This window comes from Macaca nemestrina, chromosome 9 (genome assembly GCF_043159975.1).
Source record: "Macaca nemestrina isolate mMacNem1 chromosome 9, mMacNem.hap1, whole genome shotgun sequence".
NCBI classification, from domain to species: domain Eukaryota; kingdom Metazoa; phylum Chordata; class Mammalia; order Primates; family Cercopithecidae; genus Macaca; species Macaca nemestrina.
In genome coordinates, this window is record NC_092133.1 from 59,221,868 (window position 1) to 59,229,123 (window position 7,256).

Here is a 7,256-nt window from a genome sequence, read left to right on the forward strand (position 1 = left end):
CACTGTTTTTTTCCTCTTTCCATTATTTAAAAATAAAAACAACACTCTACTTCACCTGGATCATCTCCTACTTCCTGAACATTCCTGAAACTTTGTAACCAGCATCTCCACCTTCAGCTCTCCTCTGGAATGATCAGGAAGATTCACCAGCACCTCCATGGAGCACTGAGGGAGAGGCGAGGCTCTCACAGAATGGATATATACGGCTTTGATAGAAATGGGAGACTCCGCTGAGGGCTGCTTAAGCAACCAGAGGTAGAGCCCTTGTCACAGGCTTCACCTGTGTCTCTGCCTTTGGCAGGGCTGGTGTCAGCGGTGCTGGCAGTCACACCATGGTCGGCAGGGACACCACGCATCGTAACCCCGATACGTGTGCTCAGCTGTTGTAATGGTGACCATACTAGGCAGGCAGCACTACTTTTTGTAAATATCTCAAAAGCAAGGCTAAATAAGAAAAGGATACCTCAACAGCTAACCTTTATGTGGAGTTTCTTTTCTTTTTTCTTTTTTTTTTTGAATGGCCCACCACAGTTGCCTGGCTGCAGTGGCACCTATGGGGTTTCTATATGTGAGATATCACACTTTACATATGTTAATTCATTTTAAATCTCACAATCATAATAGAGAAGTATTATAATTCTTATCTTTTTTTTTTTTTTTTTTTTGAGATAGTCTTGCTTTGTCATAGGCACCATCGTCGGCTCACTGCAACCTCTGCCTCCCAGGCTCAAGCGATTCTCCTGCCTCAGCCCGGATTACAGGTGTGCGCCACCATGCCTGGCTAATTTTTGTATTTTTAGTAGAGACGGGGTTTTGCCAAGTTGGCCAGGCTGGTCTTGAACTTGTGGCCTCAAGTGATCTGCCAACCTCAGCCTCCTAAAGTACTGGCATTACAGAAATGAGCCACTGCACCCAGCCTGGTCCCTATTTTCAAGTAGGGAAACTAAGGGACAGAAAGATTAAACTCCTTGCCCAAGGTCACTTAGCTGGTAAATGGCAGAGCTGGAATCCATATCCAGGTACTCCAGGCTCTAAAGTCCATGCAGGGAGCACTGTACTCCCTGGTAGCTTTGGAAGCCACCAAAGCTACCAGTCCTCAGAGTGCCAAGGGAACCCTGGGAGCACTTTACCAGGTACTGGTGGCATAGTTGCCACTTCAGCCTTAGCTATGCAAAGAGACGTCATCATCATAGAGGCTCAAAGGTGTACAGGAGGCCGCGCACGATGGCTCATGCCTGTAATCCCACCACTTTGGGAGGTTGAGGCAGGTGGATCACCTGAGGTCAGGGTTCAAGACCAGCCTGACCAACATGGTGAAACCCCCAACTCTACTAAAAATACAAAATTAGCTGGGAGTGGTGGCAGGTGCCTGTAGTTTCAGCTACTTAGGAGGCTGAGGCAGGAGAATTGCTTGAACTCGGAAGGCAGAGGTTGCAGTGAGCCAAGATCACACCACTGCACTCCAGTCTGGGTGACAGCAGAACGAGACTCTGTCTCAAAAAAAAAAAAAAAAAAAAAGAAATTCTAATAGAAAAAGTATTTATCCAGGCAGAAGAAGCCCATGAGGTTTAGTGAGTGAAGCAAGGGCTGGATTTCAGCTTCCACAGGATCTCCCAGCTGAGAGGTTTTGACATTCACAACTATGATAGTTCCAAATTAAGAACAGGTGAGAGAGACAACACAATTATCACGTAGCTTAATACTCTTTCTTATACAACGATACCTACAGATTATGTTAAAGATCTGGATGACTTAAAATGACATTATGTATATGTAATCTGTACCTTGCTTGCCCCATCAACCTATGCAGTCAAAAAGAGGTCAGAGTTAATTTTGGTGCCCAAATGGCTATGACTCACGATGTACCCTTGAATTCCTACCTGCTGGTCAAACCTAACTCATCTGCCCTGACACAAGTTTCTGGAAGGCCCCTAAGGGGAGCATTGCATGTGCCTACAGCCAAGATAGTAGTTCTAGGCTCCAGCTTTCCCACATCATGGGCTTCTCCTAAACACAGAAGCTCTGCCAAGGTTTTTTGGAAGCCACCAAAGCTACCAATCCTCAGAGTGCCAAGGGAACCCTGGGAGCAGTACAGAGGGAAGAAAACACCCCCCTCCCCAATTTTGTGCCACATCTTCTCACCTGAGCCCCAAAAACAGATCTGTCTACATCCAGAATCTCTTAAAATCTCCAAAAAAAAGTTTTGACGTCATACACAGAATTCTACCACACCTTCCTGTCAGTTTCTTATCTTTACCTCTCCAACTAGAGGGAGCCAAATTCAATCCAAGGGGCTGAACAGGAAGACAGACATGATCACCATTGTCTCCATTCATTCATTCATTTACGTATGCACTCATTCGTTTGATCAGCATTGATTGAGGCCACCTTCTGTGCTTGACACTGTTCTAGGCACTGAGGATAAAGCATCAAATAAGGGGAGACGAAGAGCATTAGGAAAAATAGCTAAGGCATGCTGGGCTTAATAGCTAGGTGATGGGTTGATAGGTGCAGCAAACCACCACAGCACACATTTACCTATGTAACAAACCTGCACATCCTGTACATTTACCCTGGAACTTAAAATAAAAATATAATTAAAAAAAAAAAAACACTAAATAAGACAGATTTGCCTGGCACGGTGGCTTACGCCTATAATCCCAACAGTTTGGGAGGCCGAGGTGGGTGGATCACCTGAGGTCAGAGGTTCAAGACCAGTCTGACCAATACAGTAAAACGCCATCTCTACTAAAATTACAAAAATTATCCTGGTGTGGTGGCATGCGCCTGTAGTCCCAGCTACTCAGGAGGCTGAGGCAGGAGAATTGCTTGAACTGGGGAGGTGGAGGTTGCAGTGAGCTGAGATTGAGCCACTGCACTCCAGCCTGGTTGACAGAATGAGACTCCGTCTCAAAAAAAAAAAAAAAAAAAGATAAGGTCACTAATATCACAGAGCTTACATTATGGTGTGGGGAAGCAGAAAACAATCAAACCAACAAATTAATTAATTTACAAGAAGCTATTAGCTAGTGATAATTGCTATGATAACAAAATAAGGTTTCAAACAAAGATTGAAAAAAATCTAAAATAAAGTTTAATAAAAGAAGGTGAGCTGATAGGGAGAGACAACATTTTTCAATACTGCAAGACCCAGCAGCCTCTATTCATAACATATATTTTACTTTGTAATTAATTAGTTATTTATAAAAATTGTATATATTTATCTTACAACAAGCTGTTTTGAAATATGTATACACTGGGGAGTGGCTAAGTCAAGCTAAATTAATGTACACATTACCTCACATATTTATTATTGTTTTGTGGTGAGAACACTTAAAATCTACTCTCCTAGCAATTTTTTAAAATACAACACATTGGGCCAGGCATGGTGGCTCATGCCTATGATCCCAGCACTCTCAGAGACCAAGGCAGGAGGACACTTGAGCCCCAGGAGTTCAAGACCAGCCTGGGGAACATAGGAAGACTCCTCTCAACAAAAAATTAAAAATTAGCCAGGCATGGTGGTGAGCGCCTGCAGTTCTAACTACTCAGGAGGCGGAGGTGGAAGGATCACTTGAGCCCAGGCAGTTGAGGAGATGCAATTATCATGTACATTGATGAAATATAATCTTTTGTTTTGTTTGAAGCATTATGTAGAATTGTTCTTTATTTAAGTAAAACATGTTGTCAAGGGCAATGCCACTGGTAGTATTTGAGTGAGCCATAATTGTGCCACTGTACTCCAGCCTAGGCCGTACAGAGCGAGGCTTTGTCTCCAAAAAAATAAAAAATAAATAAATACATTCTAGTCACCATGTTGTGTAATAGAGCTCTTGAACTTATTCCTCTACCTAACTGAAATTTTGTATCCACCAACATCTCCCCAGCCACTCCCACACACCCCCACCCCATCCCCAGTAACCACCATTCTACTCTCTACTCAGTATATTTCAACTCTATCAGACCCAGTAGCCTTTATTAATAACATATCTTATAACAGAGTTTATGATTCTAAAATGAAATTCATAGATGACACAGTCTACATATGCACATGATTTAAATATATACGTATGCATATATTAGGAATACTGTATATATATTTATAACTATAATAAAGAGAAATAAGAGGACATATTTATAATAAAGGAGGCATTTCAGTATGTAAATGATTGGGCATGACTATACTTGAAGACATAATGAGATTGTCAGATGTTTGCTTCCAAACACTGAGTCACTGTGAATGTAATAGCCTCAAACGTCCACTGATTATAGGAGTGTTACGAAGGACTCAAATATTACCAGCGGCATTGCCCTTGATGACGTGATTTACCTAAATAAGGAACAATTCTAGGTAATGCTTCAAACAAAACAAAGGATTGTCTTTCATCAATTTACATGACAATTGCATTTCCAAAAATTTCAGTGGCTGTTAAAACTAAGCAAAAAATACTTAGCCATTAGATTTCTATGGCTCTATGGAGTGGGTTCTTGGTACAGGTTTTTCCCTACATGGCTGTCCAGAGGAACAGTCAAAGTCATATAGTACTGTCGGGTATGGTGGTATGCACCTGTAGTCACAGCTAGTCCGGAGGCTGAGGGGCGAGGATCACTTGAGCCCAGAAGTTTGAGGCTACAGTGCACTACGATCCTGCCTGTGAATATCCACGGCACTCCAGCCTGGGCAACACGGTGAGACCCTGTCTCTTTTAAAAAGAGAGAGACAAAAAAAGAGAGAGTGTAGGGTAGCTGCACTCTTACCAAAAAAAAGTATGTAGGGCAGTCCTTCACTGGGAGGATTCTATTGTATATTGTGTGACATCTAGCATTCCTGACCTCCCCTTCCATTTTGTCACTAAATGCCAGTAGCACCCCCAATTATTGTGACCAACAAAAATGTCCCTAAACATGGCTGGACACAGTGGCTCATGCCTGTAATCCCAGCACTTTGGGAGGCTGAGGCGGGAGGATCACCTGAGGTCAAAAGTTCAAGACCAGCCTGGCCAATGTGGTGAAACTGTCTCTACTAAAAATACAAAAATTAGCCAGGTGTGGTGACGGGCACCTGTAATCCCAGCTACTTGGGAGGCTGAGACAGGAGAATCACTTCAACCCAGGAGTCGGAGGTTGCAGTGAGCCAAGATCGTGCCATTGCACCCTAGCCTGAGCAACAAATGTGAAACTCCGTGTCAAAAAAAAAAAAAAAAAAGTCCCCAAACATTTCCTAAATGCCTGCTAGGGAGTGGTGCCACCCCCATAGAGAACCACTCTAATAAGTGATTAGGGAAGGGCTCCCTAAGGAGCTACCCTTTGAGCCAAGAACTGAATGACCAAAAGAAATGAGCCACCAGGAAAGAGCATTCCAGGTAAAAGAAACACCTGGTTCAGGGTCACTATAGCGACACCACAAGCCTGAAGGGTTCTAGGAGCAGGAAGACTGCTGGGACTAGAATGCATTTAGTAAGCAGTGTGATGGAGGATTGCTTTGGAAAGGTGAGCCGAGGTCAAACCACAGAGGGCCTCACAGGCCAAAGTAAAGATTTGAACTTTATTGGTGTGATGAGAAAGGAGGGTTGTTGAGGGGGGTTGTTAAGCAAGGAAAGGTCATTATTTAACTTTGGTTCATTGCTGTGACTGTGGAGAATGGACTGCACTGTGAGAAGAGAGGCAGGGAGACCAGCTGGGAGGCGGTTTGCAGGTGTTCGGGAAAAATGAAGGTGGATTGGCCTAGGGTTATCAGCAGCAAGGATGGAGAGAAATGGATGGCTAAAAGAACAGGTGTGGAGGAAGAGCCAGTGGGACTTGGTAATGAATTAGAATTAAAGGGAGTAGAAGAGCAATTAGTCAAGGATGACCACTGGTGGTTTTGACATGAGCAACTGAGTGGTTTTGGCACCATTTCCTACGTTGGTTAGAATAGTTGTTCATTTATTTGCTTTAGTGGGTGTCAAGAGTTCTGTTTTGGACACATTCCATTTGAGATGTCTATTAGAGATGCAGTACTCAAATAGGCAAATAGGCTGCCTGGAGTTCAAAGGTAAAGAAAGTCTGAGTTAAAAGCCTGCTATTTAAAGCCAGCCTGCATATACAGTTGACCCTTGAACAACACAGGTTTGAACTGCATGGGTCCACTTATGATGGATTTTATTCCAACTCTGCCACGAGACAGCAAGACCAGCCCCTCCTCTTCCTAGACGATGAGGCTGAAGATCTTAATGATGATCCTCTTAATAAATGGTAAATATATTTTCTCTGCCTTATGATTGTCTTAATAACATTTTGTTTTCTCTAGCTTACTCTATTGTTTAAGAATACAGTTATATAACATATGTAGCATACAAAATATGTGTTTATCAATGTTATGTTATTGGTAAGGCTTCTGTTTAACAATGGGCTATTAGTAGTTAAGTTTTGGAAGAGTCAAAAGTTATATGTGGTTGGGTGCAGTGGGTTGGGCCTGTAATCCCAGCTGCTATGAAGGCTGAGGTGGGAGGATTCCTTGAGCCCAGGAGTTAGAGGCTGCAGTGAGCTATGATTTCACCACTGCACTCCATCCTGAGAGACAGAGCAAGACCTCATCTGTAAAGAAATAAAGTTATTTGCAGATCTTCAACTGAGTGAAGTTGGCACCCCAAGTCCCCACCCCCTACTCCTGACCTCCTGTTGTTCAAGAGTCAACTGTAGCTGGTATTTCAAGCCACAGGCTGAGGAACCAGCATTTGGCCGGGTGCAGTGGCTCATGCCTGTAATCCCAACACTGTGGGAGGCCGAGGCAGGAGGATTGCTTGATCTCAGAAGTTCAAGACCAGCCTGGGCAACATAGCAAGACCCCCATCTCTCTTAAAAAAATAGTAATAAATTAATTAAAGCCACAGAGAGTGACTAGGGAGAAAGTGTGTCTGGGGCAGAGGAGGGTCCCCAGCAAAGAGCCCAGGGGCACAACACCTAGTAGAAATTGAAAAGGGGAAGAGGTAAGGAGTCAGTTGGAAAACCAGGGTAGTGGCCATCATGGAAACCAATGGGGACAGATCCACATTGTGTGGTGTCTCATGATTTTACCATTTGGGAGGAATCTGCTTTATTTTCTTTTATTCTTATTTTTAATTTTTCTTTTTCTTTTTTTCCTAAACCTCAGCATCCACCAGAGGAATTTATTTATTTATTTATTTTGAGACAGGGTCTCACTATGTTGCCCAGGCTAGTCTTGAACTCCTGGCCTCAAGTGATCCTCCTGCCTTGACCTCCCATAGTGCTGGGAT